Here is a 15,069-nt window from a genome sequence, read left to right as displayed (position 1 = left end):
TTCATTTTATTACGAGGAAGCAATTAAGGTTTAAAAATAAAAATCAATGCAATTTTAATAAATTTTGTTAAAGCATCGCATACAAAATTTTAATTATTTTAGATTAATTTACGGTAATAAAAATCGGAAGCAAATAGAAATTATTAATATATGTTAAAGGAAATTATGTTAAAACTTGATAACTAGAGGCTTATCGTTATGTTCGATACAAACAGAATTTTTTTTAAATTGTTCTCCTTCTATTTCAATAAAAACGTAATTTGATACGGACTTGTATCTAGATCCGTACAAGATGAAACTATGGTTTAAATGTTAGAAGAAACGATGAGATATTAAAGGTCAACGGATTCAACAAGTGCAGTGAAGCCTGTGTGCAGTTAATCAAGTGTGGTTATTAGATAGAGCGAGGCCGATAACTTACTCCACACCGCATCTTTGGAAAATCGCCCTTAAATATTTGAAACGAAAATCCGAATAGGGAAAATTATACTAATGTTTTTTTTAACGTAATCGTGTTGTTGACGAGCGTGGATCAATGCGTCGATCGTAAATCTTATTAAAACAAAAAATTAAGCCATTTGGTAAACTACCTGGTGGTAAATTTTATGTTGAATACAATTTAAGACAAAACGGAGGAAATGAAAAAATCTATATTCAATGCGTTATGTACATATCCAAATGTTAAAACAGAATTTTATTAAAATCCGTATTGGGATAAACAAAAGTAGAGAGCATGTAAGAATACCACCAGAAATGAATAATCGTGCTTGAGCGAGTATCTGGGTCCTCTGATCCGAATTTAAAAGGAAAAGTGTTCTTTGAATATATGGCATATGTGTAAATGTGTTTATTAGCGTGAATGAGAAGTGTGAAAAGGCCGATGGAGGAATATTGAGTACCCCACCACACATCAATTATGTTAGGTAAACAGGTTGATAGAAGGATATCACTCCTCCAGCATAACCGAATGAATGGTATGTAAATAAGAATGAATATACTCAAGAGTAAGTAGATTTAGAAATTGATTGCTTTGGGGTTGAAATGACCTAGATGGTTCTAGCACCTGGAGGTCTACCTCGGCGGCTGGACAGATTAGACCAAGGTCTAAACCAGGACTGACAACACTCGTAGTAGGTGATTATCGAATCCTGCCGGTAATTTATTGGAAATTCCAAAGTCTGGAATTGCCGCTGAACTGCGATAAGTGATTCATTCAACTGTGTCAAATAACAGTTGCCATACCACGAAAAATGCATTGAATTTATAATATCAATTGATTATATGAAACTTAAAATTATGCAAATATAATGAAATAAAATCTACAATAATTTGACTACTACAAAAACTAAACACAATATATTAAATTATAATTTTTGTTGCAAGTATTCGTGATAAAAACATTTAAAATGGGAAACTTCGTATTTATATATGTGTTGTTAAAATAAACGACATAAACTGCTCAAAAATTAATAGGAATATTGCGCATTTAATATGTTTATTTCCCTAGCATTTTTATTTTCCTTTTATTATAAATTGCGTTAAAATGTATTAGGAATTATTTTTTACTGAAGGAAAATTTAAATAAGGGATTTTTTAAAAATATTTTAGCTCCATAATTTTATTTATTGGACACAATAATTTTTTAGACGATTAATACCGTTTACATATCCTCTATTCGCTAAAACCTCTGTGCACCTGTCAGGCATTCTGTTAATAAAATTGTTACTAATTTAATAAGGAATTTCACTCCATAGATGTCGCAACGGTGCACTCAGTTGTTGCAGGTCACCTGGCTGCGGATGGTGATCGAAAAACCTTCTCTGGAACGCATTCCACATGTGCTCAATGAGAAGATGACCGAAAAAAGTTTTCTAAACTTTGATGAACAACTCTGCCATTATGAGGTCTGGCATTGTCATCCAGAAAGCGAAAATCGCTGCCACTGAGATCTCCGGTTGGTGGGATGTATTCCTCGATAATTGCTTCGACATAACGGACTGCGATGAGGTTGCATTTAACCGTATTGGGTCCATTCGTTCCCCAGTGTAAATCCTAGCCCAGACCATTACATCCCCTCCACCAAACTACACTGAAGGAAGGACGAACTAGGGCATTGCACGCATCCCCTGTTCTCGGTAGACCCTTCGGCGCCAGCTATCACTATACAGACAGAAACGCGACTCAATAACAAGCATTCCAATTGTTCTCTTCTAGGCGCTCGCTCCATCATATTCTCCTGTGTTGCTAGTGGGGGCTGTTGCCGCAGATCTCAAAGGGGCATAAGGTATGAGGCCAACTTCTCACAAACGAAGACCTTACCACAAATCTTGTACTTCATTTCGAATCTGGCGGACACTATAGAAAGGGTCTTGCACTCTCGGAATCGGGCGAAAGACCAGAAATCACGCTCTGCAAAACGCCAACTACCTTTGCGATATCCACTTGCCGATGACCTCGATGACTCATTCTCACAATAATATGCGAACTTCATGTTCAAGATGATGTCTTTTTCAAGGTTAACGAGAATACAATTGGATTAAAATATGGAAAAGACGAGAAAAAGTGTTTGTTTACAAAATGAAGAATATTCATGTTGACTATTCCTAAGTGAATACGTTATTAAAAATGAGGAGTAACATTCGTTTGTTTTTGGTTGGTATTTTCTATTTTGTTTTATCCAACTAACCAGAATATATCGGTTAATTTAATTAAAATTAATAATTTATTATTTTATTAATACAATAAGAATAAATTAAAAATATAAATATTCATTTTGAGCAGTTTATACATATGTAAATACTAAAGTAAATATAGATTGCTGATTTTTAAAGACGCACTAATGCGGCGCAACGATTATGCTAATTCGATTCCGTTATGCTTTTCTGTCATGCTGGTTTAGCCGAACACCCTTCTTCCAGCTAAGATTACATAAATAAACATTAGAGCATGAAGCATTATGTGTAAATCAGATTTTGCCCGTAAAATCTCGTAATTATAATTTTTTACGGTTTAGATTTTTGTTTCCCATATATTTTAACAACAAATAAAATTAGGTTACATTGGTAATCACATAAAAATATTACTGTGAAATATTTCGTTGAGTTCTGCGGGTGATGAACTCGAATCGTGACCCCAAATCCTTCACGTCTATTTTTATTTTCTGTTTGGTCATTTTGCGCCCTTCAGTAAATTGTTAATATTTTCGTTAACCAAATCGTATTAAATGTTTGTAAAAAGTAAGAAAAGAGATTTGCCCACTTTGATAACTTGGTTTTTTCGTTGTTAATTGTTTTGGCTTTAAGGTGGTTTTATGACGTTGCTTAGATGGAAATACTTTTTTTTCAATTATTTGTGAATGAAATTAAGCTAATCTTGTATCAATTGTTATACCAGTGAGTATAAAGAAATTTTCTGACACTGGCAGGTGTGTTTGCGCCTTTTGATCTCATAACTGTCGCCTTTGGTGCTATTTTTAAGATTAATTTATTTTAACAGGTAAATTAGTTTTCAGTTACAGTTCTCTATTCATTGATATAATACTTTATATGCAACGCTTTTACCTATAAGGATTTTAATCGTGCAGATATGGTATCAGGTGATATGGCACACTATTTTTTTTGGCAATAAAAATTGTTACTACGAGTTACAACAGTTTTGTAAATTTTTACGTTTTGATTCCAATTTGTGTCTTATTGTGATATTTCTTTTAGGGAGATCCAAGGAGAAAACCCTATAAGATTGTAGATTCAAATGTTTTTAAATATTATTCTTGTTTGAATGATCCACCAAGCATTTTTTTAGTAAACCAACTATGTTTCTAATTCTACGCGTCCGAACGTCTCTACTATTTTGCCTATTTGAACATTACAGGTTGTTGGTTACCCCAGTGGCCGTGTGGTTGGGTATCCGACGCATATTTGCCACGCTAGCCGTATGGGTTCGAATCTCGACTGACATATTGCTTTTTAATTGATAATGGTACAAAAAATATATTGTAAGGTTGGTCCCCGATACCCAAAAGGTAGTTCGACATTAACCCCTCTTGCATATTACTGTTCTTTTTTTTACCACTACAGGTCGTAGTTCGGCACTTTTTACTCATCAATTGACACCTGCGAGAGTTCAGGTTATCAGGTTAGGTTCAACCGTTTTACAGCTTCCTATCAATAGTTGCACGTTGTAGTTCGACACTTAAAAATAATTGATCGTTTTTGTTAAGAAAAAAGCAAAATGAACGATTTCTATATTCTTTCTAGATCTTTAGTCTGTCTAAAGATTTCAGATTGTAATTCGACTCTTGCTTCTTTCCATAGTTTCAAGCAGCATTCAGTGTTTTTTCTAAGGTTGCATGTTGTACTGGCGACCTAAGCTTTCTAGTGTCAAGTACGATAAGAGTACACTTAAGGTTGTGAGTTGAAGTTGAACTCTTGCTTCCAATTAATTATTCTTTCTATGTAAGGCCTTGGTTGAGATAAAAGCTCAGTGCCACGAGCGGGATTCGAACCCACGACATTCGGCTAAATACGCCACTACTCTACCACTTGAGCTATCATGACTTCGATCCTCTCGGACACCAACTCTCCATCTCAACCTACAACCGTTCGAATTTTCCCTCTGTTTTACCATTTTCAAATGTTGTGGAATCAGGATTGGATTCTAAACGACTTATGAAGTGGCACGGGGACTGTTTAGTGAAGTGATAATTCTTTTACTTATTAAATATTAATTCATTTACGTTTTAGTGGTTAATTGACCAAATTACTTCTTTCTATTAAATATTCTTTCTATTTAAGGTCTTGGTTGAGATAAAAAGTCACGATAACTCAAGTGGTAGAGCAGCGGCGTATTTAGCCGAAGGTCGTGGGTTCGAATCCCGCTCGTGACACTGACTTTTTATTCTCAACCAAGAACTTACATAGAAAGAATAATTAAATGAAAGAAGTAACTTGGTCAATTGACCACTAAAACGTAGATGGTTAAACGTTTGCTTTTTTTCTTTTTCAAAGATCAAAGATTGCGAACTCGGTTGAAATTCGTCTCGAATGTTATTGCGAAGATTACTGGATATAGTAGTTGTCATTTTCTGTACACTACATGCTAATAACCATAAACATTGCTATATGTAATTCCGTGTTGATTGAAGATTCACATCACAACATTTTCAAAATGTTAAATATAATTCACCATAGAAACCATTTTAACCAATGTGTAAAAATCAACTATGATGTTCGGAAACGACCAAACTGTACATTAATCACCTCATATATTTCAATTATTACCTATTTTGCTCAGTGTAGATTATTATTTTGCTATAGCACATTTTGTCACAATCAAAATATGTTATTCAATTAATACAACCAAGTTTTTTGTGTTTCAGCCGAGCGATCCTAAGCAATCCGGATGTGGTCCCAAGCAATCCAATCACGGAAATGTGGAAGAACGATTTCTGGGGGACGGCGCTGACCAACAGCGGAAGCCACGGATCGTACAGGCCTTTGTGCGTTCTATCCTTCCGGCTCAACTACTGGGCTTACGGCCTGAAGCCGATGGGATACCACCTGGTGAACATAGCACTGCACGGCCTCGCGACAGGACTCGTGTACCGCACTGCGCGTATCCTGGCATCGCCGGCACCAAGTGTGACCGCTTTCGTCTTCGCAGTGCACCCTATCCACACGGAGGCAGTCGCCGGAATAGTGGGCAGGGCGGACGTCCTATCCACTATATTTTTCCTCTTGTCCTTCCTCACTTATACGAGGCACGTCAGCGCCAGGGAGTCCCGGGACAGGAACGAAACGGGAAAGCGGAAGACGGGCAAGCAGGAAATTTTAGTGGAGTGGGTTTATCTTTGGGCTTCACTTGGATTAGCAGCATGCGCTATGCTCTGCAAGGAGACAGGGATTACAGTACTTGCTCTATCAGCACTCTACGACGTCCTCCTTCATCGACAATCTCTCGGTCTGCGTTTGGTAAGTCTAATGTTAAAAAATAACATATTGAATTGATTTTAACGTTTTAACGCGCTACAACATTCTTAATGTTGTACGTTCGAGGGTTTTTAAATGTTATATGTCTAAATAGTTTAAGATTAAAAGAAAACCTTCATGGTTCGTGCATAAATATTTCTTACTATTTTAGCAAGTTGAGGATTTGGAATACGACCATAGACATTTACACTTTTTTAATCCAAAGTTTTCTTGTCCAATGTTGCTCATCGAATTTATTTAAGGGAAAAAATAAAATAAACAGGGTTAAAACTATTTTTGATCATGTTCATAAATAAACTCATGTTCAAAAAACTGTTCCGCTATCTACAAACATGAAAAACGCCATATTCGGTTAGGTCGTTACAAACCTTTACAAACGATGACGTGGATAATGAATATGTTTAAACGAAATTCAATATTTAAAATTGCTTATAGGAAAGTTCCCAACGCTATCGAAAAACAATGTTCGGAATATATTTGAGAGGTCACGTTAACAAAAAAAAAATGCTGTGAAAAAGGTTGTTTTGTTTTCATAAAACATTAATATATCAAACTGAACATAACATATTGAAAACATTACATAAGCGAAATAAATTTAGCATTGGTAAGTAAAGTCGAAAAAAATTTGAAGTTTCGGATGGCATAGAAATAGTTGATATAATTGCACTTACGTAGACCTTTCAATGTTTCGATGACAAAAATAAATTTGACAATCGTCAATTTCCTCATGGCATGAAGGCTTCATTAATGTAGACCATACGCATGAAAATTAGCAGTAGACGCCATTTGGACATCGATTATTATACAATCTGACATCGTAGCCTTAAAAAATAGGTCAAAAATTACAATTTCTTTTGATCGAAGCCCTTGCTGTATACTACGAAGAAATCCCAAAATTGACTTGGAAAGAATAGTTTCGATTACAACAGAATTTGGTCATCAATTGGTTGGTGTTAGCCTATCGAAAGTACAAGTTTAGAAAGATTAAACCTGACATACGCAAAACATTAACTTTATTCTGACCATCTAACTTCGCTAAAAGTTATAGTTTTAAAAAGTGAAATGTAAAGGTTGGTAAATGACCGACAACTGTAAGTAATCAACAGTACAGTTTTTAAATGAAATTAATTTACTAGTCAAAAACTTACTGTGAGTAGGAACTATCTTTAAAAAAAAAGGATAGCATAATTGTTCTTTTCCGATTATTTCCGTTCATGCAAATAACTGTAAAATTTTTTCTCACTGTCCATTGTGTTAGTACATTTAGGTTTTGGATGGAGGGTACATCTATATTTGAAAAATGTCTGACACACTGGGGAAATATGTACTGTTGAACTTTAAATAGAAACTAATATAAAAACTTGGTATAATTGCTTATGTTGATGACGAATTGCTCAGATGAACTATAAAAAATATTTTGTAAAGTAAGAAGAGTATGGTTCTGATTGGAACTTAACATAAATTTGGAAAAAACAGAATATTTTCCCGTTTTTTTTAACTTTCAAAATAAATTAAAATAAAACAAAATACTTTCATTTTTTACTCAATCAAGAAATGGGAATAATGAGATGACCTATTATCCCACCTTTAAGAAGGAAGAATCATAAGATCAATCAAAAAAGTTTTGCATTTCAATTATTAAATTATTGTAAATTTCTCCGGGTTAAACACATTCAATAACAGGATATTTTATAAATTTACTGTCAGCTTAAGTTTATTTGTACACTGGTCATCTTTTAGCTACCATCGGTTAATCTTTTTTTTAATAATTATTGAATTAGTGGCGTAAAAATTCCTTTTTCACTTTTCAGTATTTGATTATGAGTAATAATCATATTTTTACGAGGCCATTCAACTTCGAAGTTATTGAAACCCTCAGGGTTTTTTACAAAAAAAAAAGCCATGTACAAATAATTATTGTTATTATGGTACAATTAATTAACGTTTTTAGTTGAGATAAAAAAAAGCTTAATGGCACGAGAGGGATTCGAACCCACGACCTTCGGCTTTATACGCCGCTGCTCTACCACCTGAGCTATCGTGACCTCGATCCACTCGGACATCAACTCCCCATCTCAACCCCACCTTATGAGTTTTCCCTCCTTTTGCCATTTTTCAAATGTCGTGTAATCGGTTTGGATTCATCAAAAAATGGCAAAAGGAGGGAAAACTCATAAGGTGGGGTTGAGATGGGGAGTTGATGTCCGAGTGGATCGAGGTCACGATAGCTCAGGTGGTAGAGCAGCGGCGTATCAAGCCGAAGGTCGTGGGTTCGAATCCCTCTCGTGCCATTAGCCTTTTTTCATCTCAACTAAAAACCTTAATTAATTGTATAGTATTAATTGGTCAAGCGGACCACGAAATTAGTGAATTTAATTGTTATTATGGAAACAATAATCATTACTATGACTTTCAACCGATAACTTACAACAACATGATAACTTACCACGGAAATTTCGGGTACTTGGAAGTGCTGGATTTAGTCCTCTGTAAAATTGTTCATATGGATCATTCTATCGGTCTTTTGTTATACCTGTTAAATAATGTTCATTGTAAAAATAAATTATAGCACATATATCCGTTTTGTCAAATATTCCAAATGTGAGAAAAATTAAAAAGTTAAATTTCTTGTGCTTGGGTAACCACGAAGACTGTCCGAAATCCTACTTGACCGTCCACATTAAACTAACTTTATAAAATTTACTCCGACTGTTTTTGAAAAATACGGAGTTCCGGCGCGCCATCCAGCATCCGCGCATCCAGTCATTTCAATCACAAGGCCGCGAAAAAGCGTGAATGCTCCTTACTATGTCAGTAACCTCACTATCCACAACAACCTCAACCTTATTTGTCGAAGAACTGATCCGTTCCCGATTTTAAAACTTTCACACCACATCGATCCATCTTAATCCTACTGTCTGAGTCCTCGTGCACATTCCCTCGAGACCACCTAGTCCCTTAATCTCTAACGATGAGTGCCAGAATTGCCTGGTTTCTCTTGGCATGTGTCCTCCGAGTGAAGCGCTGTCATTAGTGTTCGTACTGTAACACGTGAAAAAAAAACGTTTTATGAGAACATTTTTAATTTGTACTAATATCTACAGAGTACAAATAAAATAATATATATAAAAAACTAGTATAAACTTTCCATATCAAATATTAGAAAAGCAATATATTACTTTATTCAATGCTAATTAAAATTAAAAGAAGATATCTGGTATAAATATTTATTTTCAATTCCTGTTGAATACGGTTTATATCAACATCGAATACATTTTTTTATTGAAAAAGAGGCGAGGTAATTCAAAGTTCTAATATTACATTCCGCACATGTCATATTTTATCCAATACTACAAAATGAAACAATATTCAGTTACAGCGGAATTTTCGCAAAAAGGAAAAATCTGCTACGGACAATAAGGTGGGTGAGGTGGAGTTTTGAAATATGGAATGTAATTTTTTGTTCTCTCCCCCAAGTAATTCCAGGCACGTGGGTTCGAAACACTTCTTGAAACGGAATCGGAACTATCCGATTCCCGATTTCCCCAACTTCATTGTTCGTTATTCCCACGCTTCTACCTTTCAGAAACGTCTTTGTCGAACAATTGTGAATCCTTTTTATACAATAAAGAAGGAATCGTAAGACAATTTTTTATAATAGGTGTGTAATAGAAACATAAAAAATTACAAAATTTACCAATAATACTTCTAATTGATAGAATTAATTTCTATTCAATAAATACACATTCTTAGCAAGTAACGAGTTCTGTCGTTAAAATTTTTGATTTTGTTTGAAATTGATATTATTTGAAATTTAACTTAACTATCGGTATTGAAACACATAATTATCGTATTTTTATGACGTACTCTCCAGTGACAACAATTTAAGAAAACGTAATGGATGATTCAGAAAGCAACACACGAGACCATCTTTCAATTTTTGTTGTTGTTGTGAGAAATGTATTTGCGCTTCAGCTCCGTCCAAACATTGTTCAGCACGTCACCTGCTGTCATACTAAATCCACTCTTTGGAACAACCTCAACACAATTCAGAAAATTGTTTCCTTTATCCTTGGGAAATTGCTTTCAAACGATTTCCAGACAAGTAACAAGGCGTTTTTTGCATTGATTAGCAAAAGATTTGTAGCGTCTTTGCACCCGACTATCAATATGCGATATTTTTAAAACATAAATCAATTAAAAATGTATGTAATTTACAAGTATTGATTGAAGTGGGTTGTTAAAGTTTTGAGACGAACATCTTGTTTTTTCCCATTTCTTTTTTAAAGTCCACTTCTACTCGATTGCAGTTAAATTAAATATATAGCTCCCTTTTAAAAGAGTCTTTACGTTTAACTTAAGAATCACAGTAAAATTTATTTACTGTATTAAGCAATTTTTATGGCATTACATTGGTAATGCCATAAACCAAATGTTGATTTTTTTTCAGTAACATTTTCTAGAAATGTATTTTATCTAATACAAACAATTTTTTTTCTATTTTTAGTATATCACAAATTTTTATATAACTGGGTTTTTAAAATATTGAATCTTTTTTGGCAATGCTCTAAAATTGTTATGTTATTTTAAAAAATTATTTCTCAGCTCCGATATATTTTGAAAAAACATTTTTTTCGGTATCATTATCTAGAAATGTATTTCATCTATTACAAACAATTTTTTTTTATATTTTGGCTAGTATAGTACAAATTCTTAAATAAATATATGGGTTTTTAAAATAGTGAATCGTTAATTTTTTGGCACCGATATAAAATTTTGGTATTATTTACAAAAAATATTTCTCATCTCTTAGAGCTTTTGTAAAAACATTGCTTGTTACAATTGTTTGTAAAAAAATATCACTTTTTCGGAGAAGCTATTTTTGGATTCAGCACGATTTTGACACTATTTCTATAATCTATTTTGACAACTTACTTGAGATAGGAGTTGATGGCAGATTTGTTTTTACTTTGGAAAATATTTACTACAAAATAAACATACCTTTTGATTAAGCTACTCCAAAAAATTTACCGTATTTCAATAACTTTTGAAAGTCATTTATTTGTTTAATGTGATGACAGAAAATTGCCATGTTCGGTGCCATTTTCTCTAAATCAATTTATTCTATCGCAAACAGTACAATTACTAAGTATTTTACAAATTCGTAGGCAAGATTTTAAAAATAATGAATCTTAAATTTTCGTCAACAACTTTAAATTGTGAAAATATTGTATACTTACATTTCTAAATGTGATGGGTATTTATTGAACTTCTCAAGCTCTGTGTTTTATTTTTTATAGCCTATACGTATTTCGGGACCCTTTTTCACATTTGTTGGAACTCTGAACATAATTCAAAGAAAAACACGTTCTACAGAAAAACATAATTTCCCCGCTCTTGAGTGTTTTTAAAACAATTGCTATCCACGATTATTTGCCTACCATGGTTAATAAAATAAAATAATAATAATAAAAATAAAAATGATTCAAAAAGATGAAAATTTTATGAGAAAAGATAAAAAGATTCCTGAAGAACTTTCCTGGAGAATTGATTTTACGATCAAGCTCGAAATTTTCCTCTGCCAGCCTAATTTACGCCATAAAAACGTTAACAATATCTCTTACAATAGAAAGTTGATGGACGAATTTTTACATTGAAAAGTTAGTTTTTGACTGAATTCACATAAAAGACGAGAGTTTTCAAAATGGGTAAGAGATGGAATGTTGCACATCGCTAAAACCAAGATACCAGAACATTTGATTCCCAACTTGTTAAAAATCTATTTAAAGCACTTCTCAATCTCGAAGGCTAATAGGACCGATTTCATTGTATGCAAAAAACCGTATAGCTTGAATAAAATATTTATTTAACAATATTTTTTTGGTTTGAAAACCAATCGTTAACATAACCACTTCTTAAATAATTTTTTAAGTTAAATACACTAATTATTTCCTAAAGTTTTGTATGTATTACGATACAATATTAAGATGTAAGTATTATAATATATAATTAATATATTTGATCTTGATTTTTAAGTTTTTAGTAAGAGATATGCAGTGAATGAACTGAATACTGCATTATATAAGCTGAAATATCCTCACGGATGTCCATACATATATATACGAAAGTAAGTTTATCAATTCTCATAGCCCCCGCCAATTCAAAATTTTTGAATTTACAATAAACTACCTACAGGGGAGAAGTACCCACCTGGATGTTGGTAGTCCGGGGTCAAGCCTATAGCCAGAAACACACTTACCCGATGCTACGCCATGCGACGCTACCCGATACTATCCGACGCAAATCCAAAGTCCAATTTTCCATAAGATTGTATTACCCCCGTGCACATCTACCCGATGATATGCAACGCTAACCTACCTGACGCACTGCGATCCCCACTGTGCAGATTTTCGTCGGGTAGCATCGAGTACAGTCGAAGACAAAAGAACCGGACACTCATATTTTTATGAAAACTACATGTATTATTGTCATTATATTAATTACAACATACTTTAATATAAACCAAATTAACTGTGATTAAAAATTAATTAGCTTTGGTTTAAAAAATTAATTTTAATGGTTTGGTAGAAAATTAATCAAAACACCAGAATACGATTTTTTTATATAATGAATTTAACTAACAATTTATTGTACTCACTTCGGCGGTACACATACTAAAATTGGAACAATTTATTACACGGTTTTGTTCATTAAATTTAATTAACAATTTATTACAAGGTTTTGCTCAAAATAGTGCATTAAGAACAAAAGATGCGTTGCGATTGTGATAGTGATTATTGTGATAAACGCTGTGGACTGTACGCGACGTGTGCTTGCGTCGGATAGACGTGCACACCCCACCTAAACGTGGCAAGGCGTCGGGTAGCGTCGCATGGCGTAGCATAGGGTAAGTGTGTTCTGTCCTATGTCTTGATCTGTCTATCCGTCTATTTCGGATCTAATGGCTAGATCCTTTTAGCCCCCATCATAATCAGGTCCTAAATACATTTAAATTCACTCAGTCTTAAACAAATTACAGCTCATTAATCAATTAAGACTAGTACGCTCTGAGAATCTTTGAATCGATTCATGTTGCTGGGCAGATTCGTGGCTGCGTAGATTCATTGTTGCGATGCAGCCCCGTCTCTGCTTCTCGACAAAGAACCGTGTCCAGACCAGGATTCAGTTCACATTCACCAGTGCCTGCGAAAATGACGGAGGAACTAGTTCTCAGGAATTTCCCTTGCTCTTTTTTGCATTGTACGTAGTGCATCCAATCGGAAATGCATAAAAAAACTGTCCTTTTGAAGTGTGCATTTTTTTTTCAATTTCGATGACGGGAACACTGAAATTTTGGGTTAAAGCGTTCAATTCCCGATTTCTGTATTCCGTGAATGATACATCCCACAAACACCGATGGGAATGTATGTCTTGAATAAACTGTAAAGTCAACTCGGTACTACACAACTTACCTTTAATAAAGACAGTATCAAAATCTTCAAGAAAACACTCAAAAACGCAAAACGTCAACTAAACAAATGAAGCAAGAGCTCTTGTTCCGATTCACGTCCACACTGGCAAATGTTGCGCAACATTGAGTCAAAGAATCCCACATCGGATGGGATTCAAAAGATAAAGAAAATGCTAACCCGCAATACACCAGATTCATCGCAACAATGAGTCGGGGCAGGCCGGACCTAGGCTAGACGCAGCCGAGACTCCGCAAATTCAAAGAGTCGACTCAAAGAATCCCAGCGCGTACTAGGCCTTACGGATAGTGGAGCACTTGATATTCGTCTTACATCCTTAATACCTATTATATAACTAGCCTAATTTAGGGCTGATGTATACGGCTGATGCATCAATACTCCAGTATCGATCCTCGCACACTACATATTTACTCCATTAAATACATTTATTCTCAATACACAGTAGGCACAGAAAAGTATCATTACTGTAGACACAAAAACAACCCTGTTTCCTCCAAGAATCAGAAAAGGAGAGCAGATACTCATTGCACGATTCTCATATCGAATGCCATTCCTACTCGCACTCTATATGATGCCAAGGTGTTGCACCATCCGGTTAAGGGAAACACATGGACCTTATTTCTATGCATACCGCCACTGAAGTGGCGTACGTAAACCTCGCAAGGCATATTCCTAATCGGGTGAGGATTACTCTTCTTCTACGAGACAGGCCTTCTTTGGTCACCTATCGACAATGCTCTTCCCTTAGAAAGCTTCTCTACCGATTCGGTCCAGTAATAAAATTGTGATCTTCCTTTTATTTTGGACTAGCTTCCAAACCTTTCTGGGATTTTTTAAGATCTAAAATAGAACGTATTAATTTTTATTATTAGTTAGACAATTCTAATAAAATATTTACATAGGGAATACAAAATACACACACACACACACAAACATACACAAACACGTATATATATATATATATATATAAGAGAGAGGAGAGAGAGAGAGAGAGAGAGAGAGAGAGGAGAGTGAGAGTGAGAGTGAGAGAGAGGGCCTCACGATGTTACGTTATATTCTTTTGTAACTCTGAAAAATAATGAAATAAATGGATGAAAGCTAGGTTAAGGTAACAAAACTTTTTATTACTAACCACCCGACTATAAAAGCAATAACCTAAAACAAGTAGGTTGTATATATGCATACAAATAATGAACAACAATATATCTTATTTTAATTCTTTTGAAATTTCCTGCATTAAATTCAGTTTAGTGGTTGTACATCAGTTTAAATGTAATTATAAAAAATTAAATTCTTCAAAACAAAAATTAAGTTGCAAAAAATACGCATACACATATTCATACACAAATTCAAGATTACCATACTGATGAGGCAAAAGTAAGTAATTCTTGTCTTACAAGACGGGGTCAAGTCCTAACAGTTGGGTGTCGCGGGCTATCGGTTAAAACCATTCTTTAAATTTTTACATATCTATTATCAATTAAAATACAATAAAAATATAATGAAACCTAGTTTCTCCTTCTTGAATTTCCATAAACGAAACGAAACCATTTTATTTTTGAGAAAAATGCAAAGGCAGAATGACTTCGATT

General features: G+C 34.2%; 1 non-coding gene across 1 annotated transcript; it reads right to left on the bottom strand.

The window, feature by feature from the left end:
- Positions 1–7,959: 7,959 nt before the first annotated feature.
- Trnay-aua lies at positions 7,960–8,032 on the bottom strand. The gene has a single exon. It is a non-coding gene; the product is annotated as a tRNA-Tyr (tRNA).
- Between the last annotated feature and the right edge of the window lie 7,037 nt (positions 8,033–15,069).

Source organism: Cimex lectularius, unplaced genomic scaffold (assembly GCF_000648675.2).
Source record: "Cimex lectularius strain Harlan isolate CLEC.00 unplaced genomic scaffold, Clec_2.1 scaffold90, whole genome shotgun sequence".
Lineage (NCBI taxonomy): Eukaryota > Metazoa > Arthropoda > Insecta > Hemiptera > Cimicidae > Cimex > Cimex lectularius.
This window is presented reverse-complemented; position numbering and strand designations above follow the sequence as displayed.